Genomic DNA, 18558 nt, shown 5'->3' on the forward strand with positions numbered 1-18558 from the left:
CATGTATAGCAGAAGTGGCATCATCAATAACATGCGACATATCAGAACGAATAGCAGAAGTAGGTTTAGGTGTCGCAAGCTTAATCAAAACAGAAGGTGAATCAAGTGCAGAGCTAGATGGCAGTTCCTTACCTCCCCTCGTACTTCAGGGATAAATCCTGGTTCTTGGATCTTTCAAGTTCTTCATAATGATAAGCAGATATAAATCCCTAGTGACTCAAAGAATAGAGCTATGCTCCCCGGCAACGGCGCCAGAAAATAGTCTTGATAACCCACAAGTATAGGGGATCGCAACAGTTTTCGAGGGTAAAGTATTCAACCCGAATTTATTGATTCGACACAAGGGGAACCAAAGAATACTCTCAAGTATTAGCAGCTGAGTTTTCAATTCAACCACACCTGGAAACTTAGTATATGCAGCAAAGTAATATGATAGTAGTGGTAACGGTAGCAAAAGGTAACAATGGTAAAAGTAATTTTTCTTGGTATTTTGTAGTGATGATAGCTATAGCAACGGGAAAGTAAATAAGCGAAGAACAATATATGGAAAGCTCGTAGGCAATGGATCAGTGATGGAGAATTATGCCAGATGCGGTTCATCATGTAACAGTCATAACCTAGGGTGACACAGAACTAGCTCCAGTTCATTGATATAATGTAGGCATGTATTTCGAACATAGTCATACGTGCTTATGGAAAATAACTTGCATGACATCTTTTGTCCTACCCTCCCGTGGCAGCGGGGTCCTTAAGGAAACAAAGGGATATTAAGGCCTCCTTTTAATAGAGTACCGGAACAAAGCATTAACACATAGTGAATACATGAACTCCTCAAACTAGGTCATCACCGGTAAGTATCCCGATTATTGTCACTTTGGGGTTAACGAATCATAACACATAATAGGTGACTATAGACTTGCAAGATAGGATCAAGAACACTCATATATTGATGAAAACATAATAGGTTCAGATCTGAAATCATGGCACTCGGTCCCTAGTGACAAGCATTAAGCATAGCAAAGTCATAGCAACATCAATCTCAGAACATCGTGGATACTAAGGATCAAACCCTAACAAAACTAACTCGATTACATGATAGATCCCATCCGACCCATCACCGTCCAGCAAGCCTATGATGGAATTATTCACGCACGGCAGTGAGCATCATGAAATTGGTGATGGAGGATGGTTGATGATGATGATGGCGACGGATTCCCCTCTCCGGAGCCCCGAACAGACTCCAGATCAGCCCTCCCGAGAGGTTTTAGTGCTTGGCGGCGGCTCTGTATCGTAAAACGCGATGAATTCTTCTCTCTAATTTTTTTCTCCCTGAAACACAATATATAGAGTTGGAGTTGGAGTCGGAGAGGCACCAGGGAACCCACGAGGTAGGGGGGGCGCGCCCCCCACCCTCGTGGACAGGTGGTGGGCCCCTGGCCTTCATCTTTTGCAGGTATTTTTTATATTTTCAAAATGTTGCTCCGTGAAGTTTCAGGTCACTCCGAGAATGTTTGTTTCTGCACATAAATAACACCATGGTAATTCTGCTGAAAACAGCGTCAGTCCGCGTTAGTTCCATTCAAATCATGCAAGTTAGAGTCCAAAATAAGGGCAAAAGTGTTTGGAAAAGTAGATACGACGGAGACGTATCATGATACAGGAAACAGGCGGGCACGAAAGACGAGGTGGCCAAATGATGGTTATCCAGCTAATTGGACGCCTCGATTTTCAGGAAGACATTAAGATAAAGATCCGTTAAAGATGACATCGTGGCGGGTTTCTAAAATTTCTGGAGATGACGTCATGGCAGGTTACAAGGTTTTTTTAGAGTGGATATGGAAGGATTTTTCTAAGTCTTGGAGATTGACATGAACAAGTTCAAATCAACCTGGTGCCTAATGTTGGGGATATAACTATTAGGTATGACCCGCCCAGGAGGGGCCGGGTCATCCCTATGAAGACGCAACACAATGAAGCCCAAGGTCACCTAGCGATTCATAGATAGGCTTAGTAGAGGGCCCAGACCTGAAGGCGGCTTAAGGCCCATAATTCTGAACCGCCGTGTATGTAAACTTGTATTGTAAGGCATGTGAGAAAGGTCACCGAGCCGGATACATTGTATAATCCGGATGGGACTCTGAGGGCCGCAGGGCGTCAACCCGTGTATACAACGGGACGACTAGCGGCGGCTTAGGACAGAAAACAACAGATCGAGAGCCGGGTCAAGCGTATTCGCTCCCTGCTCATCGAAGCCCTAGCAATACCAACCTCAAACTGGACTAGGCTTTTACCTTCATCGTAAGGGGCCGAACCAGTATAAACTCATCGTGTACTTTGTCCTGATTAACCCCTTTAAGCTAACCTCAACGTGATGGCTCCACGACTAAGTCCTCACACTAGGACATCTGCCGTGACAATTCCACGACAGCTCCCAAAGCTCAAGCTCAGAAGTCAAAGCCTAAGAGAAACACCAGAAGTATTCCTGCTAAAGAGAAAAACAAGGCCCTAGTGCCTCAAGCTGAAGAAGAGGATGGCGAGTCTCTTGTTTTGAGGAAATTGAAACCCAAGATCCCAGACCACAATGATGCTCATCCAGTAGCTGAAGACATGCACATCAGAAAAGATGCCGGACTGAGATTGTGGAGACATTCTGATCCCTATGCTGTTAGGAGGAGGAATGCAGTTGATTACAGATTTCATACCAAAGAACAGCAAGACTTCTATGAGACAATTTTGCTCGACAAGAAGCCCATTGTTTGTGACATGAGATGGGTTGATTGGGAATACATCAAGGAGAATGAAGATCACTTCCCAGGAGTATATGATAGCTTCAAAGCATGTGGAGTAGATGATTTTGTTAGACAAAAGTTCACAAAATGGAATGATGAGCTGATCATGCAGTTTTACTCCAATGCTCACTTTTACCCAGATCGGAAGATCACATGGATGTCTGAAGGTACTAGGTACCAATCCACTGTTGAAGAATGGGCCAAGCTGATCAATGCCCCAGAGGAACATGAGGATGACTTGGATGTGTATGCCAAGAAGAAGAAAGACCACAACTCCATGGCAAACATGTACAAAGAGATCCCTGATAAAGCTTTAGAGACTCACAAGCTTGGATATGTACATTACCTGTTGTATGGTCTGCCTACCATCAACTGGATCCTTAGGCACACATTGCTACCCAAGTCTGGAGATCACAAGATGGTTAGAGGACATTCCATCAAAATGCTGCAAATCTTTGATGTCCCTCTAAAGTTTAAAGTCATGAGCCTGATTGTAGAGACAATCAAAAGGACAGCTGCTGACCAAAAGAGAAGTTGTGGGTATGCTCCACATATTCAGGAGCTCATCAATTCAAAGATGGGCACAGGAACATACTTGTTGGACAAGGAGCATCTACCCCTATATCCTGAATATGAAGACAATGAAGTTGTCATGAATGAGAATGAATCGTCATCAACTCAAGCACAAGAGAAGAGAGCCAAAGCTGGCAGAGAAAGCTGCAAGGATGCGAAGTGCACAAGAAGCATCTCGGGTGTTCCTGAAGTCAAAACAAGATCAATTGGGATATCTGATTCAAGCTACACTAAGGATTGAGAAGGGCTTGGCCACCCTGACTCAGAATCAGGAGAGCCTAGAGAGGATTGTTGAAACAAAATTTTATGATCTTGACCTCAAGGTAACTGAGATACAGACTGCTGTTGAGCAGCTCCAGGAGGAAGCAGAAGAGAGGAAAGGGAAGGCAACTACTGATGCTTTTCAGCGTGTGCCGCGAGGTCAGAGGTCTGTCGTAGTTCCAGTACCAATTTCTAGAACTACTTTGTCAGCACCAGCAGCTACAGCATCAGTACCACCTCCAGCAGCCACTCCACCAGCTCCAACTACATCGACAGATGCCTTCGTCCTTGGAGTTATCTCTACACCACCTCCCGAAGACCGAGCCTGAGAGACGCACAGCACTATGCATTTTCAAACTTTTTGGTAACTTGTTACCAAAGGGGGAGAAATATGTATAGATCATAGTCTTCGAGAGAGAGTGTTTTTCATTTTATCTCTCTCGCTTTTGGTTTAACCTTTTTATGCGCTTGGTTGATACACTATGTCTTTGTCTGTGTGAGATACTTGTTTGATATTGTGATTGATCATATGCTACCTTAATGCTTGCTTGGATGATATTATCTCTTATATTCCATATATGATCATTCACTTTGCTTGGTGATGAGTGCAAGGTTTTTAATGTTTATCATTTTGAGCGCTCCTCCAAGATGTATGTGACATGGAAGAGTGACCCATGATCCTAATCGATTGTGCATTTGCACTCAAAAGCAAATTTTAAATAATGCACAAATTTAGGGGGAGCTCTTTCTTATCACATACTTCTCAAAGCAACGATGTATTCAATCTTGTAATCATTTGTCAAAGCTTTGATCTATATGTTGTCATCGGTTACCAAAAAGGGGGAGATTGAAAGTGCAACTATCCCTGGGTGGTTTTGGTAATTCCTAACAACATATAGCTCATTGAGCTAATACTATTTCAAGATAAATATTTCAGGAAAGCTCAATGATTGGCATGGCATGGATTAGAAATGTGGACCCCTCAAAATGCTAAGGACAAAAGATTGGCTCAAGCTCTAAATCTCAAGACTCTACATTTTACCTTTTAGTGATCCAAGATCACTTTGAGCCCATAGGAAAAGCCAATACTACTAAAAGGGGATGAGGTGTTGCTTAATGGGTTACTTGCTCAAAATGCTTAGTGATATGCTCCAAAACCCGCAACCACTTTCTCATATCCACATATGTCCCAAACCAAAAGTAAAACTCGGCCCCACCAAAACTTTCTATCCGGCGCCACCGAGTTCAGTTGACATAGCCACTGCCACAAAACCCTAGTCTTTTCGGTCTCACCGATAGGGATCTCGGTCTCACCAAGATGGGATTGCAAACTCTCTGTTTCCCTTCATAATGTTTCAGTACAACCGAAATGAACGATCGGTCCCACCAAGTTCGCAATGCAAACTCTCTATCTCCCCTTCGTAACGTTTCGGTCTCACCGAGATGAGCGAATCGGTCCCATCGAGTTTGCCTGATCAATTCTCTGGTTAGCTTATTACCAAAATCGGTCCCACCAAGTTTGTGTAATCGGTCTCACCAAGATTACGTTATTCCCTAACCCTAATGAAATCAGTTTCACTGAGTTGACATGTCGGTCCCACCGAAAATCCTAACATTCACATTTTGAACTAAATCGGTCCAATCGAGTTTCATTATTCGGTCCCACCGAGTTTTGTGATTTGTGTGTAACAGTTAGATTTTGTGTGGAGGCTATTGAGGGAGTCCTGGACTAGGGGGTCCTCGGGCGTCCAACATGTTAGCCATGGGCCGGATTGATGGGCTGTGAAGATGCAAAGACCGAAGGTTGTAGCCGTGTCCGGATGGGACTCTCCTTGGCGTGGAAGGCAAGCTTGGCGATCGTATATGTAGATTCCTTTCTTTGTAACCGACCTTGTGCAACCCTAGATCCTCCCGGTGTCTATATAAACTGGAGGACTTAGTCCGGAGAGAGATTCATTATCATAGCCATACAAGCTAGACCTCTAGGGTTTAGCCATTACGATCTCGAGGTAGATCAACTCTTGTAATACTCATATTCATCAATATCAATCAAGCAGGACGTAGGGTATTACCTCCATAGAGAGGGCCCGAACCTGGGCAAACATCGCGTCCCTTGTCTCCTATTTCCATCGATCTTAGACGCACAGTTCGGGACCCCCTATCCGAGATCCGCCGGTTTTGACACCGACATTGGTGTTTTCATTGAGAGTTCCATTGTGTTGTCGCCAAAAGGTTTGATGGCCCCTTCAATCATCAATAATGATGTTGTCCAAGGAGAAACCTTCCTCCCCGAAGAAACCTTTGTGTTCGGTGGCTTCGCATTGTGGGCCAATTCGCTTGGCCATCTGGAGCAGATCCAAAGCTACACCCTGGCCATCAGGTCAGATTTGGGAGGTGGAACTACATTGTGGACATCCGTGGAGACTTGATCTTCGCCAGATTCGAGACCGCGGCTGCAACCCCCGGTCACCCTGATGATCATGACCTAAATCTGTCATCACACTGCATCCAGGAGATCGCTCCTATAACCTCTCTGGCCTTAAATCCGGAGAAGACTACGCCATCCGAGGACGGGAGGATCAACCCCACCACGGAGGCCACAGATTCTACGGCGTTGGAGCCGCACATAGACTCAACCTCTCACGACATCTTTGTCACCGGAACTTCGGACTAGTCTCCGGCCATAAGTTTCGAGCCATGTGAGCCCGCGGACGCTGAACTTGATCGTTTATCGATCATCGAGTTCAGCGTCGCAGACATCTTCCAGCACTCGACTTTGGGCGATGTGCTAAACTTGTTCAAGAACCTGTCCTTGGCAAAGTACTCACAACCGAACTATATTCGGTTCGAACTAGGGGATGATGGTGGAGAATTTTTTCTTCCCACCCGCCATCCACTTCATCGCCACGGTCGAGGATTTGACCGACACACTTGATTACGACTCTGAGGACATCGACGATATGGACGACGGTGCCAGAGAAGAAGAGGCCCAGAACCCGCCGTTCACCGGACGCTGGACGGCCACTTCCTCGTATGATGTATACATGGTGGATGCACCAAAGAGGAATAGCGGCGATGACAAGGAAGATCCAGCCAAGGATAAACCTTCCGAAATACAGTCCAAGCGCCAGCGTCAGCAGCGCCGCTCTAAGTCACACCGCAGTAAAGAAAGCAACACCAGCACAGGAGAAGATAATACTCCAGAAGGTGCCGAAGACAACGAAGACCATGTTGAAACGGCTAATAAACAAGATGAACAGGAAGATGGGTAGGCTAGCCCTGGAAAGCAGGCCACGCACGAAGACTCAGAGGACGGAAGTTATCTTCCGCTCTTCGAGGATGAGATGAGCCTTGGCACCGACGATTTCATCGTGCCTGAGGAACCTCTGGAACATGAGCGCTTCAAGCGCCAGCTAATCGCCACTGCAGGGAGGCTGAAAAAGAAGCAGCAACAGCTTCAAGCTGACCAAGATCTGCTAAATGATAAATGGACTGATGTCCTAGCAGCCGAAGAATACAGCCTCAAGTGCCCAACCAAAAGCTACCCAAAGCGCAAATTGCTACCTTAGTTTGACGAGGAGGCGCCGGAATACATTCCTCCATCGTACAATGCGGTTGACCGACCACCAAGTGGTTGGGACAAAATGGCACCTCACACCGAACACTAGCCAACACCGCCTCATCGCACAGGCAGAGGTAAATTAGCCCACGGTCATACATATGACCTCCGACAAAACCTGAACAATAAAGCAGGACATACTAGATCAATCTACGGATCACGAGGACGTGCTTCAACACGTGACGACGACCACCTATTCAGACGTGACAAACTTAATCATGCGTGGACTAAAAACCACAGACGGACTGCATCAGAGCTACGTCGCTATACGGCCCGATATAGAAGCGCCGCACACCCTCATTGATTCACCGATGAGGTCCTGGATCATGAATTCCCAGAAGGGTTCAAACCCATGAATATAGAATCATACGATGGAACCACGGACCCCGCGGTGTGGATCGAAGACTTTATTCTCCACATTCATATGGCCCGCGGCGATGACCTCCACGCCATCAAATACGTCCCTTTAAAACTCAAGGGTCCAGCTCAGCACTAGCTTAACAGTCTGCCTGCAAATTCTATTGGCAGCTGGGAGGACTTGAAAGAGGCCTTCCTCAATAACTTCCAAGGTACATATGTTTGACCTCCGGACGCTGATGACTTAAGCCATATAGTTCAACAGCCCGGAGAGTCCGCCGGGAAATTCTGGACTAGGTTCTTAACTAAAAAGAACCAAATCATCGATTGTCCGGATGCTGAAGCCCTAACAGCCTTCAAACACAGCATCCGCGACGAATGGATCGCTCGCCACCTCGGCAAAGAAAAAACAAAATCCATGGCAGCCCTCACGGCACTCATGACCCGCTTTTGTGCGGGCAAGGACAGTTGGTTGGCCCGTAGCAAAAACAATGCAAGCGACGCCGGCACCCCTGAAGCTAAAACTAGCAAAGACAAGTCTCGATGCAACAGATACAAGCGTCGAAACAATAGTGATAACACCGAGGACACGACAGTCAATGCTGAATTCAGGGGCTCTAAGTCCGGTCAGCGGAAGAATCCGTTCCAAAAGAACAATTCAGGCCCATCCAGCTTGGACCGCATACTTGATCGTCCGTGCCAAATTCATGGCACCCCAGAGAAACCACCCAATCATACAAATAGAGATTGCTGGGTTTTTAAACAGGCTGGCAAATTAAACGCCGAAAATAGGGAAAAGGGATCGCAAAGCGAGGACGATGACAAAGAGACCCAGCAACCCAACACAAGGGGGCAGAAGAAGTTTCCCCCTCGGGTCAAAATGGTGAACATGATATACGCTACCCACATCCCCAAGAGGGAGCGCAAGTGTGTGCTCAGGGACGTCTACGCGATAGAGCCAGTCACCCCAAAATTTAATCCATGGTCGTCATGCCCGATCACTTTTGATCGCCGGGATCATCTGACCAGTATCCGTCACGGTGGCTCAGCCGCACTGGTCCCACACCCAATAATTGATGGGTTCCACCTGAATCGCGTCTTTATGGATGGAGGTAGCAGCCTCAATCTGCTTTATCAGGATACAGCGTGAAAAATGGGCGTTAACCCATCTCGGATCAAGCCCACCAGGACTACCTTCAAAGGAGTCATAACAGGTGTAGAGGCCCGCTGTACGGGCTCAATCACACTAGAGGTTGTCTTCGGATCTCCGGACAACTTCCGAAGCGAGGAGTTAATCTTCGATATCGTTCCTTTCCGCAGCGGCTATCACGCACTGCTCGGACGAACTGCGTTCGCTCGATTCAACGCAGTACCACACTATGCTTATCTCAAGCTCAAGATGTCCGGTCCACGTGGTGTCATAACAGTCAACAGAAATACGGAACGCTCCCTCCATACAGAAGAGCACACAGTTGCCTTAGCAGAAGAAGTACAGAGCGGCCTTCTCAAGCAAAACCTTAATTCGGCTGTTGAGCCCACGGACACTGTTAAGAGGGTCCGAACTACTCTGCAGTAGGAGAGCTCGGCTCGTCAGGAGCTCGACTAGCAATCCGGCCTCTGTCTCAGTCCCAATCAAGTGGTGGCATTCGTGCCGTGCGTACATAACTACGCACTCAAAATCCCATGGGCATCGGCGGAGGCATAGCCAGCTTGTGGTCCATAGTACGGCTCAATCGACATCGGATACACACATACTTTCACGTTTACTTGTTTCCTTTTCAGGTCTCAATCACACAGGCACCATCTGGTGGTCTGGTCATCGGTCCTCTCGAAGGATAAACACACCAGGACGACAAGAAATGCAGTCATATGGGGGACTTTTTAGGTGATTCCGTTAACGATAACTCTACCTGTTTTTTAGGACCCGCGTGTAGCTCTCCCTTGGTTTCGGCATGTCAAATAGCCTATTGCTTATCGCACTACCTATATCAATGCGCCTTGACGTACTAATTAAATTACAATGAGAACAGTCTGTGGCTGGAGTTGTAGGACTCCAGCTTTTTACCTTCGTACCTTTTCTGTTTTCTTTCTTTTTTCCAGCTCCCCTGTGGATAACCCTATCAGGTAGCGCCCATACACCTTGGTACGTTTCATGTTCGCCAAGGGCTGCACAACACCCCACACTATGGCAAAAAAAGACCGAACACTTTTTATAAGTATAGTTCGGCACCCCGAGTTTAGCATTATATGCATTGGCTCCGAATCATGTCTTTGGGCAATAGTTGGGTTGCCCGGCTCTTGTGCTTGCTACCTTACGTTCTGCTAAATCGGCTAAGGTAGTAAAGGGAGAACTACTGCGATTGTGCCTTGGTTTATCCAAAGGAGCAACTTAGTAGAGAAAGCCGAAAACTGACTGTCATGATGCAGCGAGAGCCGGTCAGCTGTTCAGAGGTTGCAAATCATTGGAGATTTCTTCTGCATTATGCGAAGGATTGGTACTCCCCGATCAGACGCTAATAGCACTCTAGTTCCGATACTAGGGGTTGCGCCCATGTTTTTATTGTCGCACTCCTATGGCTAAGTGAGGGTGTTACAGCCGCATAGTCTGGTTGCCTGTCTCGTTGCGCTAAACAACTCCTTCAAGGACCATCTAATTGGATCAAGATTGTTTAGATTCCATCCCGAACACCCCCATACTACCTACGTGGGGGCAGAAGCCGACGACTGGTTAACCCTCAGATTTCATACAACACGGCCGCACAGGAAGTAAAAATTTAAAAACATAACAAGCATTATATTGCATAAAACACTTTGTTTTATCATACATGGCAGAGGGAGCTCGCATACATTCATTCAAAGATAGTGTCTTTCGCACAGTGATCCGCAACAATGCGGGATCCCTCCAGGACACCATCAAAATACAACTCGGGTCAGCGATGCTCCTTGCCCTCGGGTGGCCCCTCGGTCATTAGCTTCTTGGCATCCATCTTCACCCAGTGCATTTTGACACGGGCAAAGGCCATCCGTGCACCTTCGATACAGACTGACCTCTTTATAACCTCAAGCCGGGGGCAGACATCAACAAGCCGCTTCACAAGTCCGAAGTAGCTGCTCGGTATCGGCGCGGCAGGCCATAGTCGGACTATCAGCTTCTTCATGGCTAGCTCAGCCGCCTTGTGCAGCTCGACCAGCTGTTTCAGCTGGTCGCTGAAGGACACCGGATGTTCGGGCCCAAGATATTGAGACCAAAACAGCTTCTCCGTAGAACTCCCTTCCTCAGCTCGATAGAACTCGGCAGTGTCTGATACGCTGCGCGGCAAATCCGTAAACGCCCCTGGAGAGCTCCAAATTCGGGTAAGTAAAAGGAACGCTTCCTTCACAGACTTGCTTTGCATAATGAAATTCTTACCCGCCATGGTCTTCCGGGCCGCCTGGATTTCCTAAAGGGCGCTCTGGGCTTTGGCTCGAGCCTCTTGCGTGCTGTAGAGGGCCTTCGCAAGTTCGGACGCTTGCATCTTAGAATCACGCTCCAAGGACTCATACTTCTCGACGGCGTCCTGGAGCTCTTGTTGAACCTCTTCGACCCGGGCCTCGTGCTTCTCGCACGCGGTGCGTTCCTTGGCCGCTTTGTCCTCGGCCCTCTATAATGCCTTCTTGAGGGCCGCCACCTCGGTCGTGGCCCCTAATGAAGTTCATGGCACTTTAGTCAACACGAACCATTCATCCTTCCTAAAAATACACGCAGGTTACTGCATACCTTTGTTGTCCTCCAGCTGCTTCTTCACGAGGCCAAGCTCTTTCTCGGCCCGCTCCAGGTTCTGCTTCAGTCCGGAGACCTCCGCAGTGTGAGCGGTAGCAGCCAGCAGTGACGCTTGCTTATTCACATAGACATATTATGTTAGACTCCTGTGAAAATTATTTTGATCCCCTGTTCAACTTTTCCTTTCCGGACACCGAACAGAACATCAGGGGCTACTGTCCACATTGTGTTATTTTTTCTACAATTGTTACCTCAAAGCCTGTTAAAAGGCTAGTGTAGGCCTCGGTCAGTTTGCTTTTGGCGGACTGAACCTTTTCGATCACCGTACCCATAAGGACACGGTGCTCATCCACAATGGAGGCGCCTCGCAGCACTTCCAGCAAATTATCCGGTGCCTCTGGTTGGACAGAGGTCACCGGTGGAACAGGAACACCTCCTCCTTTCGGGGAAGGCCGTTCGCTGGACTCCAGAGCCGTGTAGGTCTTCGGAATCATATCCGGCTGAGGGCCGAAGAGAACCTGGCCCCCACTGCCAGTCCCCATGGGGGCTTTTTCCCCCATGTGTCCGGCAGCCGAGGATTCATCATGGGGCGCCACCTTAATGATTTCTGGAATCTCCCCCTGATCTGGGAAGATCCTTTGGGATGCCACCTCGTCATCACCCTTGGGTGAGGCAGAATGAGCGGGCGGCGAAGACATGCTAGCCATGTCCTTTGAGTCTAGCGAACCCTCTGTCGAGGATCGCGGGGAGCCGTCGCGGGCTGGACTATAATGGCATAGTTTAAATATATTAATATTATAAACTTGAAAGGCCGGGTATTGGGAGGTGCATAGGGTTTTGGTACTTACGAGGCAGCCCGAGGCTTGGTCCGGGGCATTCTCTCCGGACTGCTTTCGACATCCCATGTGGAGTTATCCGCAAGGGAGCCCTTTCCCCTCTTGGGTGCCTTCGCCTCTAGATTCGTGGAGGCCTCTCTTTTCTTCATTCCCCCTCCAGGGGAAAGCCGCCTTCTTCTTCCTCCTCACTGTCGTCTTCGGCGACCGAAGAGTCAGTCTCGTCTTCGGACGACATGTCCGAAGCACCCTTTCGGCGAAGGCCACTCCTGCTCCCTTTGGTCGTCTTCTTGGCCTTCTTCCCCGGCACATCATAAGACGCCGGAAATAGCATCTTCGTTAGGAGTGGGGTTTCCTCATCTTCAGGAAGTGGAGCGGGACAATTAATCCGCCCCGCTATGTCGATCCAGGCCTGAAAATTGATAGGAAGGCTTAGACTCCTTCCCAAAATATGCCAGTAAAGGCTATACCTTGAATACGTGAAAGAACTTAGCGAATTGGCCTGATGCTTTAAGCTGAGCCCATGATCTTTGGTCGTGGGCAGTGGTGTCTCGCCGGCCTTGAAGAGCACTTTCCAGATATCTTCGTGCATTATGCCGAAGAGCTCTAGTAGCATCTGGTGCTTGGCCGGATCGAACTCCCACAAATAGCAAGTCCGGCGTTGGCACGGAAGGATCCTGTGAATGAGCATAACCTGGATCATGTTGACAAGTTTGATCCTCTTGGTTATCATGTTTTGAACGCACGTCTGGAGCCCAGTCAGCTCGCTCGAAGAGCCCCAGGCAAGGCCCTTCTCTTGCCAGGAGGTGAGCCGCAGCGGAGCTCCGGATCGAAATTCGGGGGCCGCCGCCCAGTTGGTGTCGCACGGCTCGGTGATGTAGAACCACCCCGACTGCCACCCCTTCACCGTCTCCACAAAGGAGCCTTCGGGCCATGTACCATTGGGCATCTTGCCCACCATGGCGCCTCCACACTCTGCATGTTGGCCTCTCACCACATTCGGCTTTACATTGAAAGTCTTCAGCCATAGGCCGAAGTGAGGCAGGATACGGAGGAAGGCCTCGCAAATGACTATAAATGCCGAGATGTTGAGGATAAAGTTGGGGGCTAGATCGTGGAAGTCTAGCCCATAGTAAAACATCAGTCTGTGGACAAACGGGTGGAGAGGGAATCCCAGCCCACGGACGAAATGTGCGAGAAACACAACCCTCTCATGGGGCTCTGGGGTAGGGATGATCTGTCCTTCGGCCGGGAGATGGTGAACGATCTCCTTGGCCAAGTATCCGGCCTCTCGAAGCTCCTTGGTGTCTTTCTTCTTAACAGAAGAAGCCATCCACTTGCCACCTGCTCCGGATCTGGACATGGTTGGAGTGTTTTTCTCTGGCGCGGGAAGCTAGGGCTTGGGTGCTGGAGCTCTAGAATGGATGGGCAGAGGCAGGAGAAGGCAGGGGTGAGTGAGGACGAATTCTTATCCCCTTATAAAGGCCGCGAATATCAAACGCCTCCCTACTAGCCTTAAAACTCACCTATTACCAAGGGTTGTGTAAATGGCATGGTTGGGTTACCGACGCCCGTATTGATGAGAATCCCGTAATAAGGGGGACACGATCTCTGCTTTGACAAGGCGTCCCAATGGAAACCGCGTCTCGAAACATGGAACGGCAGATGAAAAACGGTTCGACATTATGACCGGACGGACGTGATGTCATGTTGTAAAAAGTTGTCAACGGATTGGACTCATGGATTGTTGTATTCTCTCTACGGCTGTGTGTGGTGTGTGTTACAGGTCCGGACACGATCAATTTGTCCAAAGACTATTTTGGAGTTCGGAAGGAGGAACCCGCCTTGCAATGCCGAATACAGAACTACACGCCAGATATCTTGTCATTGAAGCCAGGTTCAGGGGCTACTGAGGGAGTCCTGGACTAAGGGGTCCTCGAGCGTCTGGCCTGTTAGCCATGGGCCGGACTGATGGGCTGTGAAGATGTGAAGACCGAAGACTGTACCCGTGTCCGGATGGAACTCTCCTTGGCATGGAAGGCAAGCTTGGCGACCAGATATGTCGATTCCTTTCTTTGTAACCGACCTTGTGTAACCCTAGATCCTCCCGGTGTCTATATAAACCGGAGGACTTAGTCCGGAGAGAGATTCATTATCATAGCCATACAAGCTAGACCTCTAGGGTTTATCCATTACGATCTCGAGGTAGATCAACTCTTGTAATACTCATATTCATCAATATCAATCAAGCAGGACATAGGGTATTACCTCCATAGAGAGGGCCCGAACCTGGGTAAACATCGTGTCCCTTGTCTCCTGTTACCATCGACCTTAGACGCACAGTTCGGGACCCCCTACCCGAGATCCGATGGTTTTGACACCGACAGCTATAAATACCCCTCCACCCACTCTTCAATCATATGGAGAGCCGTCAGAACATGCCTACACTTCCATCCTACATTTTCTTAGAGAGAACCACCTACTCATGTGTTGAGGTCAAGATATTCCATTCCAACCATATGAATCTTGATCTCTAGCCTTCTCCAAGTTGCTTTACACTCAAATCATCTTTCCACCAAATCCAAATCAATGAGAGAGAGTTGAGTGTTGGGGAGACTATCATTTGAAGCACAAGTGCAATGAGTTCATCATCAACACACCGTCTATTACCTTTTGGAGAGTGGTGTCTCCTAGATTGGTTAGGTGTCACTTGGGAGCCTCCGTCAAGATTGTGGAGTTGAACCGAGGAGTTTGTACGGGCAAGGAGATCGCCTACTTCATGAAGATCTACCCAAGTGAGGCAAGTCCTTCGTGAGCGATGGCCATGGTGGGATAGACATGGTTGCTTCTTCATGGACCCTTCATGGGTGGAGCCCTTCGTGGACTCGTGCAACCGTTACCCTTTGTGGGTTGAATTCTCCATCAACGTGGATGTACGATAACACCACATATCAAAACCACGCCAAAAATCTCTGTGTCTACATTGCGTTTGCTCCCTCCAAACTCCTCCCTTTACCTTCACGTGCAATGTTTTACATTCCGCTGCTATACTCTTAGACTTGCATGTGTAGGTTGATTGCTTGACTAGTGCTAAGTTGCTAAAATCTGCCAAGACTTAAAATTGGGAAAAGGCTAGATTTTTATTTGGTCAACTAGTCTAATCACCCCCCCTCTAGACATACTTTCGATCCTACAACTAGTTCTAGATGGTGAAGCCCTGCCGGATAGATGACACCGTATATGTGCAACCCCGTAGAGAGGTAGTAGGTTTGATCTTTTTGCCCGAGGGGCTATTCAAGAGTACCTCCCGAAGGGCTGTCCGAGTGACCATCCAAGATTCTGTGAGTGCCTCCCGAAGGGCTGTCCGTGACACCATACGGGGGACTATCCGACCGCCTCCTAAAGGACTGTCCGAGGGGCTAACAAGGGAGTACATCCTTGCAGTTGGGGGTTTGTAAATCCTAGCTGCGGGGATCTGCACCGATGATCTTCATCGACTCTACTTCCGTTGCGCTACGAGTCGGTAACGATCAGATCCAAACCTTATATGCATCTCCATAGTGCTCCTGGGACTGTTCGTAGTACGGAAAATTGTTGTTTTCTGCCGCGTTCCCCAACAGTGTCATCATGAGCCGTGCTATGCGTAGATGCAGGTTACGATCTAGAATACGTAGAGATGTATGAGTGTTGCACAATATAATTTGTAGTAGATGAGTTCTATTACTAAAAATCATTTGTGCGGGTAGTAGATGAAATCTATTACCCGATGTTCTTGTTGCTTCCCTAGAATTTGCGTATTTCTGATCTTGAAACGCCATGGTGGAATTTTACAAAGTTCTGGCAATCTGCTATCCTGATTATTCAATGAAGTGCTAATAGTTCTTTGGGTTCCACTGACTTTGATCCATTTTTTGTCCTAATTACAACTGCACCCTCTGGACATGCAACTAAGGTCCGACCCATTTTCCGAGTTGCAACTCCACTCTCGACATGCAACTGTGGACCCACCTTTTTGTCCTCATTTCAAGTTTACCATTGACATGCAACATTTCTTGGGTGGGCAACCATATTTCTCCTAGTTGCCACTCCACTCCCAACATGATACCTAGTCCATTTTCTCCCAGTTGCAACTCCACCCGTGATATGCAATTTGGGTGCCCCCGTTGCAAGTTCACCCTTAATATGCAACTAGGGCCAAACCCATCTTTGTCCCAATCGCAAGTCCACCCTTGACACGCAACTCAGGGCCCAACCCTTTGTCCTAGTTACAACTCCACTTTTGACATCCAGTTGGCCAGCCCACCATTTTTCTTGTCCTAGTTGCAACTTCACCTCAACATGCAACTTGCACCCCCTCACCTTTTTTAGTTGAAAGTCCACCCTTGATGCGCACTGGGGGTGCTCACTCTTTTTGTCCCAAATGAAACTTCACACCACGACATGCAACTAGCGAGCACCCTTTATTTGTCCTAGTTGCAAGTCCACCCTAGTTACGTAACTAGGCCCTAACAATTTTTGTTTCAATTGCAAGTCCATCCTTGACAGTTGTTGGGGAACGTAGTATTTCAAAAAAAGCCTACAATCACGCAAGATCTATCTAGGGATGCATAGCAACGAGAGGGGAGAGTGTGTCCACGTACCCTCGTAGACCGAAAGCGGAAGCGTTAAGTAACTCGGTTGATGTAGTCGAACGTCTTCGTGATCCAACCGATCAAGTACCGAACGCACGGCACCTCTGCGATCTGCACACGTTCAGCTCGGTGATGTCCCTCGAACTCTAGATCCAGCTGAGGCCGAGGGAGAGTTTCATCAGCACGACGGCGTGTTGACGGTTATCATGAAGTTACCAACACAGGGCTTCGCCTAAACACTACAACGATATGAACGAGGTGGAAATCTGTGGAGGGGGGCACCAAACACGGCTAAGATATCAACTTGTGTGTCTATGGGGTGCCCCCCTCCCCCATATATAAAGGAGTGGAGGAGGGGGAGAGCCGGCCTCCTATGGTGCGCCCTAAGGGGGGATTCCTACTCCTAGTAGGAGTAGGTTTCTCCCCTTCCCTAGTTGAAGTAGGAGAAGAAGGAAGAGGGAGAGGGAGAGAAGGAAAGGGGCCCGGCCCCCTCCCAATTCAGATTGGGATTGGGGGAGCGTGCCTCCCACTTGGCCGCCTCCTCCTCTCTCCCACCATGGCCCATTAAGGCCCATTAACTCCCCGGGGGTTCCGGCAACCCCCGGTACTCCGGAAAATGCCTGAACCTATCTGAAACCTTTTCGGTGTCCAAACATAGCCTTCCAATATATCAATATTTATGTCTCGGCCATTTCGAGACTCCTCGTCATGTCCCTGATCACATCCGGGACTCCAAACTATCTTCGATACATCAAATCACATAACTCATAATACATATCATCATCGAACGTTAGGCGTGCGGACCCTATGGGTTCAAGAACTATGTAGACATGACCGAGACTCATCTCTGGTCAATAACCAATAGCGGAACCTGGATGCTCATATTGGTTCCTACATATTCTACCAAGATCTTTATCGGTCAAACCGCATAACAACATATGTTGTTCCCTTTGTCATCGGTATGTTACTTGCCCGAGATTCGATCGTCGGTATCATCATACCTAGTTCAATCTCGTTATCGGCAAGTCTCTTTACTTGTTCCATAATGCAACATCCCACAACTAAATCATTAGTCACATTGCTTGCAAGGATTGTAGTCATGTGCATTACCGAGAGGGCCCAGAGATACCGCTCCGAAATCATACTGACAAATCCTAATCAAAGTGTTCCTCTGTTATTTGGGAGTTGCATAATCTCATAGTCATAGGAACATGTATAAGTTATGAAGAAAGAAATAGCAATAAACTAAACGTCATAGTGCTAAGCTAACGGATGGGTCAAGTCAATCACATCATTCTCTAATGATGTGATCCCGTTCATCGAATGACAACTCAGGTCTATGGCTAGGAAACTTAACTATCGGATTTCGAATTCTGGCAAAAACCCTTTAGGTTCAAACAGTGGGGTGCGCATGAAGATCTCTCCCCCTCTAGCTCTCCCTCACCGCAATCTCAAGGCTTAGAGCGTCGAACCCGCAAAACAAAGGAACACAAGATTTATACTGGTTCGGACCACCGATGTGGTGTAATACCCTACTCCAATGTGGTGTGGTGGATTGCCTCTGGGGCTGAGGATGAACAGTTACAAGGGAAGTAGAGCCTCCTGAGGAGAGGTGTTCTTGTGCTTGGTGAGCTTGTCTGGTGGCCTTGGTGGAATGTATCCAGTCCAGGATGAGATTCCTCCCTACGGTGGTGGCTAGTCCTATTTATAGAGGCCTGGGTCCTCTTCCCAAATA

Source organism: Triticum dicoccoides, chromosome 4A (genome assembly GCF_002162155.2).
Source record: "Triticum dicoccoides isolate Atlit2015 ecotype Zavitan chromosome 4A, WEW_v2.0, whole genome shotgun sequence".
Lineage (NCBI taxonomy): Eukaryota > Viridiplantae > Streptophyta > Magnoliopsida > Poales > Poaceae > Triticum > Triticum dicoccoides.